We start from the raw sequence: 18,887 nt of genomic DNA on the forward strand, positions 1-18,887 counted from the left end.
GTCAGGGAAGAAGCTATGGCCTTTGGTTTTGAATATCAGGATGTCAGCTTGAGCTTGCCAGCGAGTAGCAGGGTAGGAACAGCCAGCTGTGCCCCTGAACACAGAGCAAGTGTGACGCTTACAAGCTCCTGTCAAGCTTTCTGCTGATTGTTCGCACAATTTCAGCAGTATGGAACATTATTCTTAACGTTTTAGAAGTAGAAGCACACTGCATTTCATTTTTTAAAAAGATATAAAAAATCACTGCATTTTTAATTTTACAAATCGCTTTCTAGAATTAGCTAGCTATCGATCCTCACACTTCTAGAAACCTAAAGCCTACCATCTCTCTGTTTGTGAATGCCTGCCAAAGAAAAAAGACAGAACATCAGTACAATGGATACAATTCCTCTTTTGGAAAAAGTTGTCCACAGAGTTCAGGGGCTATGTAGTAAATGAATAAGCAAAGAGCATCATACAATGATCGCCACCAAGGCAGCTGAAGTCTGCTCACTACAGTCCTGAAATCTTAACCCAATTCTTTTAGTTAGTATATATTTTATTTTATAAGTGTTAAGAAAGATAGCTTAAGTTGGGATTGGCATAACTCACTCATCATGGGTAGGAAGAAGGAAAAATACTCTTCTAATTTTCCTTCTGTTGCTGTGATAAACACCAAGACCAAAAGCAACCTGGGGAGGAAAGGCTTTAATTGGCTTACAGGTCCAGATCACAGTAGATTATTTGGAGATGTCAGGACAGGAACTCAAATAGGGCAGGAACCTGAAGGTAGGAACTGATGCAGAGGTTGTGGAGGGACACTGCTTACTGGCTTATTCTCCCCAGAGCTTTCTCAGTATGCTTTCTTATACAACATAGGACCACCATCCCAGAGGTAGCACCAGCTAGATCCACCCCTTCCCAGAGGTAGCACTAGCTAGATTCACTCACATGAAACATTAACCAAGGCAATGCTTCATAGACATGCCAACACACCAACCTGATGGAGGAAAATTTTCAGTTGAGATTTCATCTTCCCATATGTGTCTAGATTTGTGTCACGGTGGCCAAACCCAACCAGCAGGGCTAGATAGACTTCTTCACATAGCTTTTGAGGCTAAAACTTTGCCAAGAAAGACTCCCTTCTGAGGTTGGCAGTAACATCTGACCGGTCTGCTCACCTGAAAAGCAGCTTAGGGGAATAGCAGAACTGGCAGTAGGAGGGGCTATCGGGCCAAGTCTGAGCAGCAGAATCAAGGCTCACCTGAAAAAACGGGACTTCCTCCCGTTAGAGCCACGAGCCTACAACGTGGAAACTAAACTATTTCTCAGAGCTCTGCTTCATGATCAAATCAAGGTTCCCATCACTAATGGCAGTGGGAGAATTGGCTGTTGAGAAGCAAGCGTTTGTTTCATATAGCCTAAATTATCTGGCATTTAAGATTCTGGATTCTATTGAATTGAAAAATGAACTTTTTTTTAAACTACCAGCATAATAAAAATTCAGCTGAGGTTTGCATGTTACTTGTAAATTTTTAAATTCCTTGTTCCAGAACAGAGATAATGGGAAAAAGAATTGTGTTTAAAAAGAAGAAAATTAAATGCAAAGGAAAAAGAAAGCCTTGAAATGCCCTAGGCTGGCAGTCATTGATGACTGACTGACTTTGCCTTATAATAGAGTTAATTGCTTGCTGATATTTTAAGAAATACACAATTGAAAACAAATAGCTATTATAAAACAGCATTCAACCATTAGATCAAACTCATTGAGAATATTACTTTGAACAATTTTGTCCCCTTACACCTCCCATCCTGTAATAGTTCCTAGGAAACACAAAATGTTGAATAAAAAGAAGATGGTTGAACTAGGGGCACATGTCAGCTTGTTGAGCACATTCCTGGCATGATTGAGCCACAGGGTTCTACTCCCAGTTCCGCTAAAGGAAGAAAAACCATAAGAGACCTCCCTTGCCCTACCTCTTCACTCTGTAGCAGGTCTCTTCTGCATGTGTTCAGACCATATTGTCATTCTTCTATTGCATCAGTAGGCAAGTCTCCTTGTCACTCAAGGATGCTTCTTATATGTCTAACATATATGCTATGTCTAACATTACACAGCAGTGAAGCTAGAATATAGCCCATTATAGATTTGGTTCTAAGAGGAGACAGTCACCATATTAGATGTGACAGATGAAATAAAAGGTACTTAATGGCCTTGGCACAAGTGGCAAAGGGTTTATATATTTCTTGGCTATCAAGAAAGGTCTGTTGAATAAGCTGCTACTGACTTAGAGGGAAAGTGTAGGTCTTACTCAGCTCTGCATCTCTGGAATTAGGAAGAGCTTGAAATGTAGATCTTGTTTTTAAAGAAAGTCTTTTAAAGGACTTAAACGACTGTCAGTCATGTCTCTCCCATTGATGGTCTGTCTTTTACTGCTCGGTGATTCTGCCTACTTGCTTTCTCTATTATTGAGTGGTGTTTTGCTCTAGTCAACTGACTTTGATTAGCTAAATATATCTCTACCCACAGCAGATGTCTTTATTTTCATGTGTACATGTTTCATTTCACGGGAGAAGTGAGTCAACTCATTCAACATAAAACCCCTGAGGGTCTGCAAGTGTCATCACTTTGGATAGAAATACTTCATTCCTTGGTAATAGCAATGAGGTCTCTCTCGTATCCTGACTTGGCAGAGCACAGAGGGGAGCACAGTGCCAGCTTAATGAACATGACCTATGTACCATCTATAATCTTCCAATTCCTGCTTCAGCTAGGTTGAGGCTGGGGTCTTCCTGATGCTTCCATCTGTCCAGCTTCTCATTTTGTTCCTTAAACTTTGTCATTGGAGTTGGTAAGATTTTGGTCAGTGTTATCACTACAGTTGTCAGATATTAAAATAAGAACTCTTGGAGATGGTGTAAGTTTGCCGTTGCAGAAGCCTAGGGATCCCACTCCCAACTCTTGTGCTGCTGAGTTGTATGAATTTGGACAAGTATTGAATCTTGCCATTCCCAGAAATGTTATTTGCAAACCCAGAATAACATGCTAACAATACCAGCTCCAATTGCTTATGGTTATTCAATAAAATTACTTATGGTTATCCAATGAACTTATATTTAACTTTAGCATTAGAAAAACTGTCCTATCGTAAGGTGCCACACACAACAGTTATCTTCACTAGAAATAGCTCAACACTGTTTTTCCAGGTGTGACCAAGTGACTAAGATGGCACCAACTCACTGCAGAGTCTTAATTTTGTTTTGAGATTTTGTTTACTTTTCTGTGGATGAGAGATGTGACTGGATGTATATCTGTGTATCTTGTGCATGCTTGGTGCCCATTCAGGCCACAGGAGAGTATTGGATTCCCTGGAACTAGAGTTAGAGATGTGAGCCTCCATGCTGGTGCTGGGAGTTAAACCTGCGTCCTCTGGAAGAGCAGCCAGTGCTCTTAAGCACTGAGCCATCTCTCCAGCCCTCAACATGCTTTTTATCCACCTGTACCCACCCTGACCCAGCTTCTGAGGCAAAAACCAGGCAGGGCACATGCTTTGTTTCAGACCCTCCTTTCCTCTGTCACCATTTAAATTGCCTTAGTTTTATTTGCATCAGATTCTTCTGTGTTATCTGAACAGCTTTACACATAGATATCATCTTCACATAAATGAAACCTTTTTAATAACCACCCTAAATGGAGCGTTTTAGACTTTACATTTGAGAAGAAGGCAAGAGCAAATGGTTTAAGATGAGCTCATTTTGTAAAACTGCTACCGAAGTTATTGCCTTAACTCTAGAAATTCATAGAGGCAATTTATGAACACAAGGAAACCAGCCCGAAGGCGGAAAACCTCATGTAACCTCAATAAACAGCAAATTAGCACAGGAATTCCTGGACAGAAAGTTCTGTAAGGCCCAGGTGTTTGTTATAGCAGGTGACGTCACATCTTCAATGTGCTTTATGGAGAAGGAGATTAGAGCAAGGCTTTTCAGTTAAATTCAGGATATAAAATCTACCTCAATAGAAAAGCCTAGTGTTGATCCTGGCAGGACTTTGAAACTTCAAACATTCATGTTTTCATTAGTCACAATCACCATTAAAACTCTTTCCATAAAAGTAGGTTTTATTTTCAGATGCCTAGATGAAAAACAAGAGCCATTGAAGATCCTAAATGCAATAAAACAGCAAGCAGAAATGCGAGGCTATGGAAATGTTCACGTGCAGAGGACATGGGGAGAGTCTATCCCCTGCACCGGGGTGGCTTCGCTTATTAATACACATATGATTCTGGAACATCTCTGAGACATTTTCACTTATTCCTACATTTCATGCTCGAACACTCTGTCGATGCTACACGATCCAGCAAATGACTTCAAATCTTCTTATGTTTCTAAAACTTTTGACCTTGGTGCTCCCTCAATGACTCAGAAAACTCTAAGCATCAGTGGTGACAGGATTCGGGAGATGGGAATTGTGATAATGCCAGCCGCTTCTGGCAAGCAGTGTGATATTTCTCTAATGTGCCTTGGACTGGCTGGAATGAGATCATATTGCAGACCTTTCTGCACCAAGAAAGGGGCTCCTTGAGCAAAGAACTCATTAGAGTATAACTCAGTCCTGAAAGGGCAGAAGGGTCACTGAAACTTGGTTTCTTTCAACTTATGCCTGCATTTTATTTCAGAGGAGAAATGCCTAGAACATACACTGAGGTATTAGATGCCAGCTGTTTACCTGTACGGATGGCTCAAGGGGAAATTCCCCATTGCCATCTTTCTGTTTTTATGGCAGAATCCCTATGCTTCTTGCTGTGAATGGTGTAAGCCAGGCTGATACTTACTTGAAATGCCTCCTGCATTGCAACCTCTGAGCTTTCCACAAGACACTTAAAGTAACATGACATTTAGACTTCTGTCAAAATTGAAGACAGAATGACCATTATTTCCACACGTTTTCAGCTGTGAGACTAGTAGAGAGGAATGACAAATTAAAGCAGGCCACGGTAGATATTTAGTCCCATAAAGCAGGAGTACTTCTACCATAAACATGAGTCATCTTTTGACCCATGAGTTTTTAGGACCCTAGCATGGCCAAAGTAGCAAACAACATCATCATCACCAACAAAAAAGAAAACAAGATGCACGGGGGGCTCCTTCCCATTGACCACTTGCTTTCTCAACCACCCAATCCTACACTAGAGAGTAGGCTGGGGAAGAAGCAGTTATGGTTCCCTCATCTGACTAGTTCCTTACCTGTAAAGGATTAGGGGAGAACTGACTCGTGATAAACATTGATGGAAGGGGATCCATGCAGGGGTGCTAATGTTTTCACATATTAGTTACAATAGAGGCAAACCTATGTGTTAGAATAAGCAAGGGGTTCTTAGAAGAGAACTAAGATGGATTACTTTCCAGGGGACTTTTCTCATGAGCAATACACCACCATAGCCTGTAGTGGAGGAGCAAACCTTCAGTTCTGAGGCAAAACTTCCTTAGGAGAGGTATAACAACTATGTAAAAATGATGAGGGTTCTTCAGGAAAACAGCCTTTGGTTCCTGGAATATTGGGAAATAGAGAGAAAGTAGAGAGGGGGGAGAAAGAGGAGAGAGAACCACAGCCTAGATAACCATGACTAAAACAGGTAACAAGGAGGATTATATAGTCTTTACAAATCTGTACTTGGAGTGTAGGGGGACTGGGGACTAATGAGGAACGGGAGAACTCTGAAAGCACCCTGAAAGTTGTCTCTAAAGGTAACTAAAGTTTTATTGAGTTTAAAGTTTTAAAGTTTTTTTTTTTTTTACACCAGCACTGGAGACAAAATGTGATATAGAATGCCCTCCAGGATTTTTTAAAATTTTATTCAAAATTCCTGCACACACCTGAAAAGAAGGCTCAGTGCGCCTGGTTCCTTGTGCTGTAGCATCAAAGCATAGGAGCTTTCTTCTCCTCTGCCCTGTCAGGTTACCTAGAAGCACTTTGTTTCCGCAACAAGATTCTTGTCAGAGGTCCCATCATCCCTGAAGGCTCAAGAAAGCATAAGCTATTCTCACACCAAGTACAGGGAAGTTCTCAGGAGAGAATGTTGAGGTTCTATAGAGAAAACCATGGATACCTGTTGTAAATGGGACTGAGCTAGGAATTGTATTAATTATCCCTGTGAGAAGGGACCAGAGGAGATTCAGGGGCACCCACACATTGACCAGCTTCCTTAGAAAGAAAAGAAGAGTTGTGCTTAACCAGCACAGCTGGTTAAATGTCTAAGAAATAGAAAGTATTGTCCCTAAAGCCTAGTTTAGTGGCAAACTTTATGCAAATTTTATTGTTTGAATAATATGAATACTTAGAATTCTTATTTTAAATGAATAACTATCAGTAAAATAAAGGGTAAATATCTCTAGGAAATATATTCAGAAAAGAGCAAACAATGGGTTATGTGTGTAAAACTACTTTCTGCTACCAGCAAATTCCCTATGCGAAAAGCCTAGGAGTATGCTCGCGAGATACTGAGGGGCCAAAGAGCGTTCTCATAGATTCCCGCTGTCCACTTCATTTAGATAACTGCCAGCGTCCTCTATGTGAGTTTTGTCCTCAGCTCTCTACCTTCTCCTGCCTGTAGGAGCCAGCTGGCTACAAATCCAGACATAAGAATGTCTTTCAGGGTTCTGTTGGCGGGAGCAGTGGCCTCCCTTCACTCAGAATGTTCTATTACAGCCTCAGTTCATGGTCAGGTTAGACACTTAGCCTGAGGTCAGTTCCTGAGACTGAAGACGATCTTTCTGTATGACTTCAGATGACACATTAGTCTTCCTCTGATATTTGCCAGATCACAAGACTATAGTGAATTTGCCCGATACGCCAGAAAGTATGGTTTAAAAAATAAAAGTAAAAAAAAAAATCAAAGATGCAGGGCAAGGACTTATTATTTGGAGAAAGGTTAAAGGAAGATAACACTTTAATAAATAGATAGAATGAAAACTAAAATTAAAGCAGAAGACAGTGTGATACATGAGAATTTAAGGGAGCTGCTAGAATGGAAGAAGCCAAGTCTGTATGGGAACTATGTTTTATAAGAGAAATGAGATGATCCAAATGTTAAACTATGGTATGGACTTGAAGTTGCAAAATGATTACAGAGATAGAAAGGAAAAAAAAGAGAGAACACTAAACACTATAAAAGGCAGAGAAAGAGGAAGACTCAGCTTAAATTATAAATACTGTAAGGAAGAATTTGACCAATAGACAGAGGTTATAATTCTGTGTAAGTGGAAAAGACCCCTGATATTAGTAACATTTGTATATTTTGGTCAAAGTACTTACACTCATCCAGAAAATGCTAATGAAAAGAATACTACTTAGACAGCCTCGTTCACTTATCTTCATGAAGAATAATTTTGAAATTACTCAGCAGCAAGTTGCCTTTCTACAGGCAAACACAAATGATTCTGATTTCCAAAACATAACAGAGTCCATATTCTCTCCTAACTTTCAAGGGAGCAATGTGAGCCAAGAATTTCTCCTCAACTGAATTATTATTTGTACAAAAGAGAATATATGTGGCTGCAGTGAAGGTTTGTGATATTCATGTGCATATATTATTTAGAGACATGCTTCAGCCCACTGAAAGTGGCATCAAAATAAAAAGTCATAAGAATTGATACATGACATGTACTGGAAATGCTTCCCCTCCCCCACTCCACTATCTACTTGTTGAATCCCTAATTCCTAAAATATTGGGAAAAAGTATGTTTTTATAAGAGAATTATTCAGTGTTTTTGGTGGCGTTCTAGCAGTAGATGAATTGGTGACCTTGTAGAGTCACCCTAATCTTGCTTCCCCTGCCTTGTGAGGGCACAGCAAAATGGTGGCCATCTATGAGGCACGAAAAGAGCCTTTATTCAGCCTTTATTCAGATTACAGCCTGGATTGCAATGTCATCTCCAGCATCCAGTCTCCTGAACTGTGAGAAATCAATCCTAGTATACACTATTGTGTTATGGCAACTTAGATAAACTAAAGCCATGTGTAAGAATCTATTCCTGGTGACAACTAGAAACAGAACTAGAGGCTTAAACCTGTCTGAGTTAGGATTTCTATTGTTGTAAAGAGACACTATGACCATGGCAACACCTATAAAAGAATTTAATTGTGGTATCTTACGTTTTGGAGGTCTAGTCCATTATCATCATGGTAAGACATGATGGCATGCAGGCAGACCTGATACTATAGCAGGAGCTGAGAGTTATTACATCTTGATTCACAGGCAACAGGAAGTGGTCTGAGACACTGGGCAGTATCCTGAACATGATACCTCAAAGTCTGCTTCCACAGCGATATACTTCCTACCACAAGGCCAAACCTCCTAATGGTACCACTCTGTTTAGAACCATTTTTTCAAACCACCACAAAGCTTAAATAGAAAAAAATGATTAGAAGAATACATATTTGAATGACTACAGAAATATATATATGTATATACCAGGTGTAATTCTGTTTTCCCTTCATAAACAGATAATTCTTAATGAAAATTAAGAATTAACACTGAGAGGAAGACCTAAAAAATAGTGACTCAAAACTGACACCGCAGACTCTTAGAAACAGGAATGAGGCAAAAATATTTTAAACATGACAGAATGAAGAGAGAACATTGTTTGTGGCACTATATTCATTGTGGCTACTAATGAAGTATTAGTTTACTCATACTGTATTCCAAACAAAATCAAAGTAAACCCTAGCAACACAAACAGTAGGGCTGACGTCAGCAAAATTTCAAACTCGGTAATTCTGAGCTCTCCTTCACCCACTGAAATATTGAAAGCCAAGCAGAGACTGTCAGAACCAATTTCCTCAGAAAATGGGAAGAGAGCCAAGTATCTTTAGTGCCAAGGAACTGGCAAAACTGAAAAGTCAACTTCAAAATGGCAGGAAATTTTCCCAGCAGTTTTACTTACCTCAGCTTTGTTCTGCTTGGGTACCATCATAGTCTCGAAGACAGAAAGAAGCTTTCAGGGAATGTGATCTGGCTCCCTTATTGTGCATGTGTCAGAGGTGACCGTACTGTATAGTGCAAATCACCACATCTCTTTCTTCTACTGCATCTGGTACTCCTGAGGAGGTTCTGAACTCTGGCAGTGGTGTTGAAACTCTTAGCAAAAGCAAGTATATTTCCATCCATTTGCATGCAAAATTCAAGAAGTCCTTGTTTTTTATTGCTGAGTAGTACTCTAATATGTATATATTCCATACTTTCTTCATCCATTCTTCCATTGAAGGGCATCTAGGTTGTTTCCAGGTTCTGGCTATCACAAACAATGCTGCTATGAACATCGTAGAGCATATACTTTTGTTGTATGATAGGGCCTCTCTTGGGTATATTCCCAAGAGTGGTATTGCTGGGTCCAGGGGTAAGTTGATCCCGAATTTCCTGATCCTACTGCACGCACTGGCTTTGTGGGAGCCTAGGCAGTTTGGATGCTCAACTTACTAGACCTGGATGGAGGTGGGGGTTCCTTGGACTTCCCACAGGACAGGGAACCCTGATTGCTTTTCGGGCTGGGGGGGGGGACTTAATTGGGGGAGGGGGAGGGAAATGGGAGGCGGTGGCGGGGAAGAGACAGAAATCTTTAATAAATAAATAAATTTAAAAAAAAACAAGTATAGCTCCAAAACCCTGAGGATCAACTAATGGAAAGGATTACAGTCAAAACACAGTTATTAAATGATGCTTAAAGAATAGGAACTGATAAAATCTCTGGAGGAAATGGGGTTGTGAAAATGTTTCACGAAAACACATGGTCAGGTCTGTCACTGTGATACTCCACTGTCCTGTCACCAATGGTCTGGGTACCAATGGTCTGGGTACCAATGGTCTCGGTACCAATGATGCTCCATCAATCACTAGGAAAATATCCCACAGCTGGATCTCATGGAGACATTTCTCAACTGAGGTTCCCTCCATTTAAGATAATTCCAGCTGTGTTAAGTTGACAGAAAATTATCCTGCAGAATTGACCCCTCGTCAGCTTGATACACAGACACATCACTGTTAAGTCACAACCGTTTCTTTCTTGTCTATGTCCAAGATCACATATTAATAGCAACACCATGATATAAAATATTTCGCAAACTTAAAAAGTCCCATAGTCTTCACAAATTCAAATACCTTAAAATTCAGGCTCTTTAAAAGTACAGTCTCTTTAAAAACCTAAGTTTGTTTAAACATTAAGTTTCTCAACTGTGGGCCCTTGTAAAATAAAATAAAATAATAAGTTAAATGCTTTCTTCAAGAGAAAACACTTTCTTCTAGAGCAGACTCACAATCAGATCAAGGCAAAATCAAAGTCTAACAGTATAAATCACTCAATGTCCAATATTTGGGATTCACCCATGATCTTCTGGAATCCTCCAAAGACTTGGGTCACATTTCTGGCTTTGCCCTTTGTACCACACAGAGCTTTTCTTCCAGGCTTGGGCTGGCTTCACTTCACTGCTGTTGCTACAATTCTTGATGATCACCCCACAGTACCGACATCTCTGAAATGCTGGAGTCTCTGCTGCAACTGGGCTATACGTTCTATAGTAATCTCTCTTCAGGGACTCTAGCCCTGCCAAGCCAGTACCAAGCATCAGTTCCTCTTCATGACCCCTTCATGCCTTCAAAGCCAGTGTCACCTGATTGACTCTAACACATACTCAATTCAGCTGCCAGTGGTGGTACATTTTGGCCACCGTTGGAACACAGCTTCTCTGTACTGACCCCGAGGAAACACTTCCCAGAAGATTTGACCTCAATGATTCTGGATCTTAATTACCACTAATTTCTTAGCTGCAACTGACCAACATCAATCTTCCCAGTAGAGCAAAGATTTAACTTCAGTGTTTTTGACCTTGTTAACCAAAGCGGATTCTTTAGCTCAGCTAACCAGAACCACAGAGTCTTAACTCAAAACAGCAAAGGCCCCAATTGAATCTTTCAAGTGATACTCGAACTTCCTTCTAGAAGTTTACAGCCCAGGCCTCCATCATCTGCATTGCTCTCCACATTCTTATCCTCCAAGCTCCTACAGAACAGCCCACAGACCTATCCACATGGAAGACTTCTCTAGCTCAAAGACCCCAAATTCTTCCGCAATCGTCTCAAAAACACATGGGCAGGTCTCTCACAGCAATACCCCACTCCTAGTACCAATTTCTGCCTTATTTAGGTTTTCTATTGTTTTGATGAAACCCTATCATTGAAAGAAAGTTTGTGGGGCAAGGGTTTATATGATTTATATTTCTACATTGCTGTTCATCACAGAAAGAGGTCTGGGCAGCAACTCAAGCAGGTCTGGAACCTGGAGGCAGAAGCTGTTGCAGAGGCCACAGAGGGGTACTGCTTTACTGGCTTGCTCCCTATGGCTTGCTCAGCCTGATTATTTTTTATAGAACCCAGGACTACCAGCTCAGGGATAGCACCACTCACAATGGGCTGGGCCCTCCTGCATCAGTTGCTAATTAAGAAAATACCCTATAGCTGGATGTTATGGAAGCCTTTTTTTCCCCATGGAATTTCCCTCCTTTCAGGTAACTCTAGCTTGTGTCAAACTGACTTAAAATTTTTCAGCACAAAATGTGAATCAGTTATTTTGAACACAGCAAGAATGCTGTAACTCATTTGATAAACATATTCTCAGTAGTACATAGTTGATTCCTTCCAATAAACTGTACAGGAGAGAATGGAGCTAGTAGCATTCAAAGCAGAGAAAGGAAGGAAGGAAGGAAGGAAGGAAGGAAGGAAGGAAGGAAGGAAGGGAGAAAAAAGAAAGAAAGAAAGAAAGAAAGAAAGAAAGAAAGAAAGAAAGAAGAAAAATCCTTTTCAACTGACACTTCACATCTTGCAAAACTGGTTTCACAGATAAGATGGAAAATCTCTGATATTAGAAGAGAAAGAAAATGCTTCTGAGCACATTGATTTAAGCCTCAGATCAAACAGGAAAGAACAAGAAAAGAAAATGATCTACCAAAATTTCTTATGCTTGTGGATTGAAACCTCTCAACATCCCCATCAATTGTATCTCTTGCATGTCTATATATGCAAAATGAATAATCTAGAAACAAAGTAATTCTTTTTAAATATCATCTAAAATAATAAAATGTCTCGGAACATATTTAAATAAGCAGGCGAAGCCTTTTGACACTACAAGTTAGAGAATTTAAATGAGACCTGAGTAAATGGGAAGAGTCGCTGTGCACAAGCAGAAAGACTTCGTGCTGTTAAGATGTCAAAGTCTACAAATCTGCAGACTAAATGCAAATTTTGTATTTTGACAGCCTCTGCTGCACAAATAGGACACGCTTTAGGGAATGCAAAGGTACTTAGTATCTCTGAAGATTTCTTCATTCGAGACCTTTGTGACTTTTCTTTGAGCTTGGCAATTATTAAATACAAAAAAGTAACAAATTGAGAAAGCATATTATATAACCCCAAATGACCACTTTAAGGCATTTTTAAATGTTTTACGGGAAAGTCTGCTTTGTCATGGTGTACTTTTGTTTTGCAAAATAATTTCAAATTGAATTAAGCAAAGTAAATTTCTAAGCAGATATTTTTTTTTTTAGCTAACAAAAATGATTTTAAAATATTTGAGGGAAAGCAAACATTTTGAATCAGTTAAAGTAAAAAAATGTTAAATTTCTTTACCAGGTAATAAACACAATAATCTTGAAAGTAAAAATAATACAGAAGCCCAACAAAGCAGGAAAGAAAAAAGCCATTTCTCTTTCTACAATGCGCCCATAGTTCTATCTTTATGCAATCAACTGACATTAATTTTATATAGAAAGACAAAATATTGCTAAAGATTCACACAATGGTGCTATCTTAAAAATACTAGTATGTAGACATTTAGTCAGTATTTCTTTTCATTTTCATATATTTTTATTTGTTCTTTTTATTCATGCATATAATACAGTTTCATCATATTCATGCCTCTCCAACTCCTTCTAGATCCCCCTCACATCTCCTTCCACCTTCATGTCCCCCATCTCTTTCATTCTCTCTCAATAGCTCAGAGTCTAGTCAGTGCTGTCCATATGTACATGGGGGTGGGCCCAACAACTGTGGGGTGCTCAACCTATCAAGGTCCACCCTTGACCCTAGAATCTAGAAGCCACTGTAACTAACTCCTCAGCTAAAGGAGGGGGCTACTATGTTCCTCCCCATCCAGGTCAATCTCCAACTTTATAAAGATGAAAAGGGATTATATATTATATAGTACATATATGTACATATACTAAATCTAGAATAGTAAACAATTGAGAATTTAGACTTTGTCCTGATTTTAAGATTTACTATAAAGCTGCCAATGATCAAAACAAACCACTATTAACATGGTTGTATTAAAATATATTTAGGTAGAAAAGAGTTCATAAATAGACTCATTTACCCAACTAACTTGGACAAATCAGCGTAACTTTCTGTGGTGAGAAATTTGTTCCATTATGTAAAATAAATAAACGTGTATGGCTAAATAAATCAGAAATATTACCTTGAATCACAAATGAGGATGATTCAAGACAGATTATAAATCTTAACATAAAATTATTGTAGGTTATGCACTCCTTGCTACAATAGTAAGATGAAAAAATAGGTTTACAAGGAAATTAGTAAAGGTCGTACTACCTCCTTTTGTAGCGAACAAGGACTGAGAAAGAAACTAAATATCCAGCAACAGAATATTGAATTATAAAGGATTCATACAATAAAATTCCATTCAACAATTAAAAGAAATAATAAAATGCATTTCACTTCATGGATGAATCACACAGATTATTATGCAAAGCCAGAGAACCCACTCAAAGACAGTAGTATCTAAATCAATCCTAATAAGTAAAAAATAACCCATCATGGACACAGTCAGAACATTAATTGCCTAGAATGCTGGAATGACTGGCAAAGGGCCACTTGAACTTCTATGGTCAGTGGAAATCTTTGATACTTTGTTAAGAATATGACTTACAAGATTGTATTCATTTGGCAAAACTAGGGATTTATACTTTGTGTCTGTTAACACTTTATAAAATCTTACTTATGAATAACTTTAAACAAAGCACAATCATCCATTGATATCAGGAACTGCTTATTATAAAAAGCCAGTGGCATGGAACAGCTCTTATAAATTGATAACATGCTTGCTTAAACCATTAATAAGAAGCTAATCTTCAAGAGAATGCAGAAAGAATACTCGAGCTATGAAAGTAAGTTATTCATCTTGAAAGCAGAAGATAGGAGAGAGGGGTAAGGACTCAGGCTGAAAAATACTCAGCAGTAAAGTCTGGCATTTATGGCAAAGAACCCTGGTTTAGTTTGTAACACACATTCAGTGGTTCACAGCTGCCTGTAACCCCAGTTCCAGGAACTGTGACTTTCTCTTGGCCTCTGTGGGCACTGCATTCATGTGGCAAGTAGTCACATACACATAAATAAAAATAAATATTTTTTAAAAATTCAAATGTTGGTAGAATTACACAGTTCCTTCTTAATGTTTTCAGAAGTAGTTAACCCATAAAATATAAAAAGAAAATACATCAAAGAGATAGCAGGCTGTTTCTCAAAGGTGCAACAAAGTAAATCACTATTTCTTTCAGAGTATGATGTTTGCAGGTATACATGTGGTTTCAAAAAATAAATACTTCCAACGATTCTGGATATTAAGATTCAGCTTTGCTTAATCAGAAGTGATGATGTTATGCAGCAGGGATGCTGCTATCTAATGCAAGCATTCTAGTGCTATTGTGTGCTCATCTTCATTCTCTTTTTTGCATGCATTAAACCCTAACATGTAAAACTTGGAGTATTGAGAATCCATGTGGCCTATCTAATGCTTTTTTCACTTTGAAATTTATTTTCGTTGGCCATACTTTTACTTATTAAGACAGATGTTATATCTGAAATGAAACAGTGACATTGCTGTCTTGTTTGTAAGATAGAAATTGTTTCTGCTCCTTTTCATGGCTTATGATTGACACTTTTGCCTGTGTCTTCACGTGTTTCTTTGTAGTAATAAGGGCGACAGGGCTGCGTCCCCAACACCCCAACCGCCTGCTCGGACATTTCTCACACTGGGTCCCTGTCTCCTATATACTTTTCCATAAGGACAACAGTTGTGTTAGGTTAGACCCACAGACTTAAGTTCATTTGCACTTAATCACCTTTAAAGTCCCTGTCTCCAAATATTATCCCAGTCAAGGACAGCAACTACAAACAGAACATACGAATTTTATGGGGGACACAATTCCATTCATAAGACTCTGATGCTCCAAACCCTAGCCCTTTTTATAGACAAATACCTTACACCAACAGTTTGGAAATAACTAACAAATTCCATTATCAAGACCAACTTCAAACTGGCACCGAAACAGGTGTGTGCTGCTGGAGGTCTTACTCATCGGGAGGAAAAGCACTTCTTCGGCTGTGAACCTGTGAAACCAGGCAATTGTGCTTCCAAAATGCGGGGAGGCAGTGGGAATAAGATAAACATTTTTATACCAGAAGAAAGGACACAGACATGAGAATTAGATGATGCTTCCAAGAAGTTTGAACATAAGCAAGGAAAAGTCCATTGTGTTTGAATACTGAAGTAAGCCTGGTTGCTTCCCTGCTGCGTCCCTTAGACTCACTGCAGAGGTACTAGGGGCGCTCTGTCAGGCTCCCCAGGGTTAAGTCTGTGTCTGCTGGTGTGGTCATGACTTTAAAGATTCTGGAAACTAACTCATGCTGTGCCTGCAAAGCTATCTTTCGAAATAGATGGGGAAATAAAGCTGTTTCAGACCAACACAAACTAAGGAAATTAGTGATAATGAAGGCAATTGTGCAGAAAGTTCTTTTCCAGAGAGGAAGGTATAAGACAACCTAATTACAGATTAACAAGCTAGACTTGGGGGACCTACCACCCAGTCCAGCACAACTCAGTCAGTCCACAGAGGTCAACAAATAAAGCAAGTTGGTTTCCACTTCTATTTCTGTCATAGACGTAAGGGTTTGGTGATGGATATGTTCATAAAATATCTTCAATAATGAAATTGTAAAACTGCTGCACAGCTTTAGTTTTGAAAACGATTTTTAGTTGTGTGCTTATTAAGTTTGTGTAGACTTTGGGTCTGGTTCCTTTGGTATGTCATGTTTTTATTTACATGCATAGGTTATTTTTATAATAACGTTTTAAAATAAAAAAAAAACAGAAAACAAACAAATAAAACAACAATCACAGCAGAAACAATTCTAGAAGCCAGGCAGAGCAGCCTGTACCAGGCCTTATGTGGTGTGCCAGTGGTGTCCTGCCACCCTCGACGTCATCGTCAAGGCCATCCTCCCTACTTCTCATGGGGCAGCACGTGTTCTTCCTAGAGGGCCTTCTAATGCTCTAGGGATGAGTCTTCCTCCACTTTGTCTCCCTTCCATTCTCCTCAGCCACACTTGCATCTCAGCTGCTACACCTGTGTCTTATATTCCTGTAGCAGTACCTGTATGGATTCATGGACCACATGCCTGAGGTTTCAAGTGGTTGTTCAGCAACATCCTTCCTTGGGAGATCAGGAATTTTCATCTCCTGCAACAATGAGAGACTAAGAATGTTCTCTTCAAGGTGAAGGGTTTAAAGACTCAGTGTTTTTCTGTTTACAGACTACAACAGAAAACTAGGGTATTCCTCCATTTCCTTTCTTAGCAGCCTCCTTGACTAAGCATCCTCACTGCCATAAATGCTAGAAGGCAGGGTGCCCATTCCTTAACGTTTTTATAACAAGGGTCGCCATTCATCCTGTTTCTGGCAAATGTGTTCTTCATTTCCACCAAGATCTCACCAGAGGCACTGCTAGCTTTATGTTTCTACTGATAGTTTCCTCAAGACAACCTAGGTTTTCTTTTTAAGTTGGGACTTTTTTCCTTTTATTGAAAGTAGAGTCTTTTGTCATACAATATATCCTGCCTGCAGTGTTCTCTTTCTTTACATCAGTTCTTTCCCATCTCTCCTCTCCTCTTCATCCAATCCCATTCTGTCTTTAATTAAAAAGAAACAGGTTTCAAGTAGATAACAAACAAACATGACAAAATAAAATATAGTAAGATAAAACAAAAAACGTCACATTTATGTTTAACAAGGCAAGCCAACAGAAAAGAGTTCCAAAGCAGACATAAGAATCCGAAACCCACTTGTTCACACACCAAAAGTCCCATAAAAATACTAAGCTGAGAGCTATACTTCATATGCAGAAGGCCACGTATTCCTTAAGTCTCTGTGACTTTATATGAGCCTATTATGAAGCTTAAAGGCAAATGGATAGAACTAGAAAAAAACAGCCTTGAGTGAGGTAACCTAGACCCAGAAAGATAAATATGGTATATATTAACTTGTATCTAGGTATATGGATCATAGATGGGTTATCATTAGCTTAATAGTAGACCCAGAAAGGTTAGGCATAGAGGAATGGGTTGGGGGGAACATGTGGATTTTAGTGGGTGGGCAAAGAGAATAGATTTTATGGGTGGACTGGGGGCAGGTGAGGACAGGAAAGAAGGATCTGGTAAGGAGGGAGAGGGAAGAAAGGATTGATGGAGGGAAGGGGGAGGAGAAGCATCAGGAATTGATGATCATTTCAAGAATGGTATTGAAAACTAGTGTAGTGGAAACTCCATAAAATATACGAGGACAATCTGAGTGAAGTCTCCTAATAATGGAGGATAAAGAGTCCCAACTGGCCATCTCTTGTCACCAAATGAGGCTTCCAGTACTGGAACAACATTGCATTCAATTGAACTGCTGGCCAAGGGGCTTTCATGGAACTCCCCCCAAACCCAGGCTGTCACTAAGACAATGGGTTGCTCTCTGCAAGCTGACAGTATTGGGGAAAGGGGAGAATTGCTGAGGACAACACCCACACAACTCATTGAAAATGGAGAAGTCAAGCTGGTGCCTACCTGGAACCTTCATGCCTACATTCTGGTGTCTGTGGGGCTGGAAGGCATCCTGCAGGATACCAAAAGATAAATTTAAAACATCAACCAAGTCACAGACCCATTGACCTGCAATTTGTCCTGCCTGCAAGATGTGCTGGAACAATGGTAGCACAGAGATTGTGGGAGTCACCAACAAACATCTGAATTGACTGTAGGTTTACTCCATGAAATGGAACCTGTATCTCACACTGCTTGAGAGTGCAAGAACCAGATGCTAGACAGCCCAGAGACCTAGGGTTAAAAAAAACATTACTGGCCTTAATGTATTAATAAAATGATTTCTAGTGATATACTCTATACTCACAGGTCAGTACCATATTCAGTCATCATCAGAGAGGCTTTCTCTTGCAACAGATGGGAACAGAGATGTAGTAACCTACAGCTAAGCATTACTCACTCAGAGAGAGAGAGAGAGAGAGACAGACAGACAGACAGACAGACAGAGACAGGGAGAGATAGAAACACACACACAAACACACACAGACACACACAGACACACACACAGAGAGAGAGAGAGAGAGACAGAGAGACAGAGAGAGAGAGAGAGAGTGATGGAGGTGGGTGTTGTATTTTATCTGTTGCTTTCATTGGTTAAGTAATAAAGAAAACTGCTTGGCCCTCTGATAGGGTGGAATTTAGATAGGTGGAGTAAACAGAACAGAATGCTGGGAGAAAGAAGCCGCGTCAGAGTCGCCATGATTCTCCCACCTGACACAGCCGCAGGTTAAGATCTTCTCTGGTAAGCCACCTCGTGGGCTACACAGATTATTAGAAATGGGTTAGATCAATATGTAAGAGCTAGCCAATAAGAGGCTGGAACTAATGGGCCAAGCAGTGTTTAAAAGAATACAGTTTCCGTGTAATTATTTTGGATAAAGCTAGCCATGTGGGCAGCCAGGTGCCGGGGACGCAGCCCTG

The sequence above is a fragment of the Microtus pennsylvanicus genome, chromosome 3 (assembly GCF_037038515.1).
Source record: "Microtus pennsylvanicus isolate mMicPen1 chromosome 3, mMicPen1.hap1, whole genome shotgun sequence".
NCBI lineage: Eukaryota > Metazoa > Chordata > Mammalia > Rodentia > Cricetidae > Microtus > Microtus pennsylvanicus.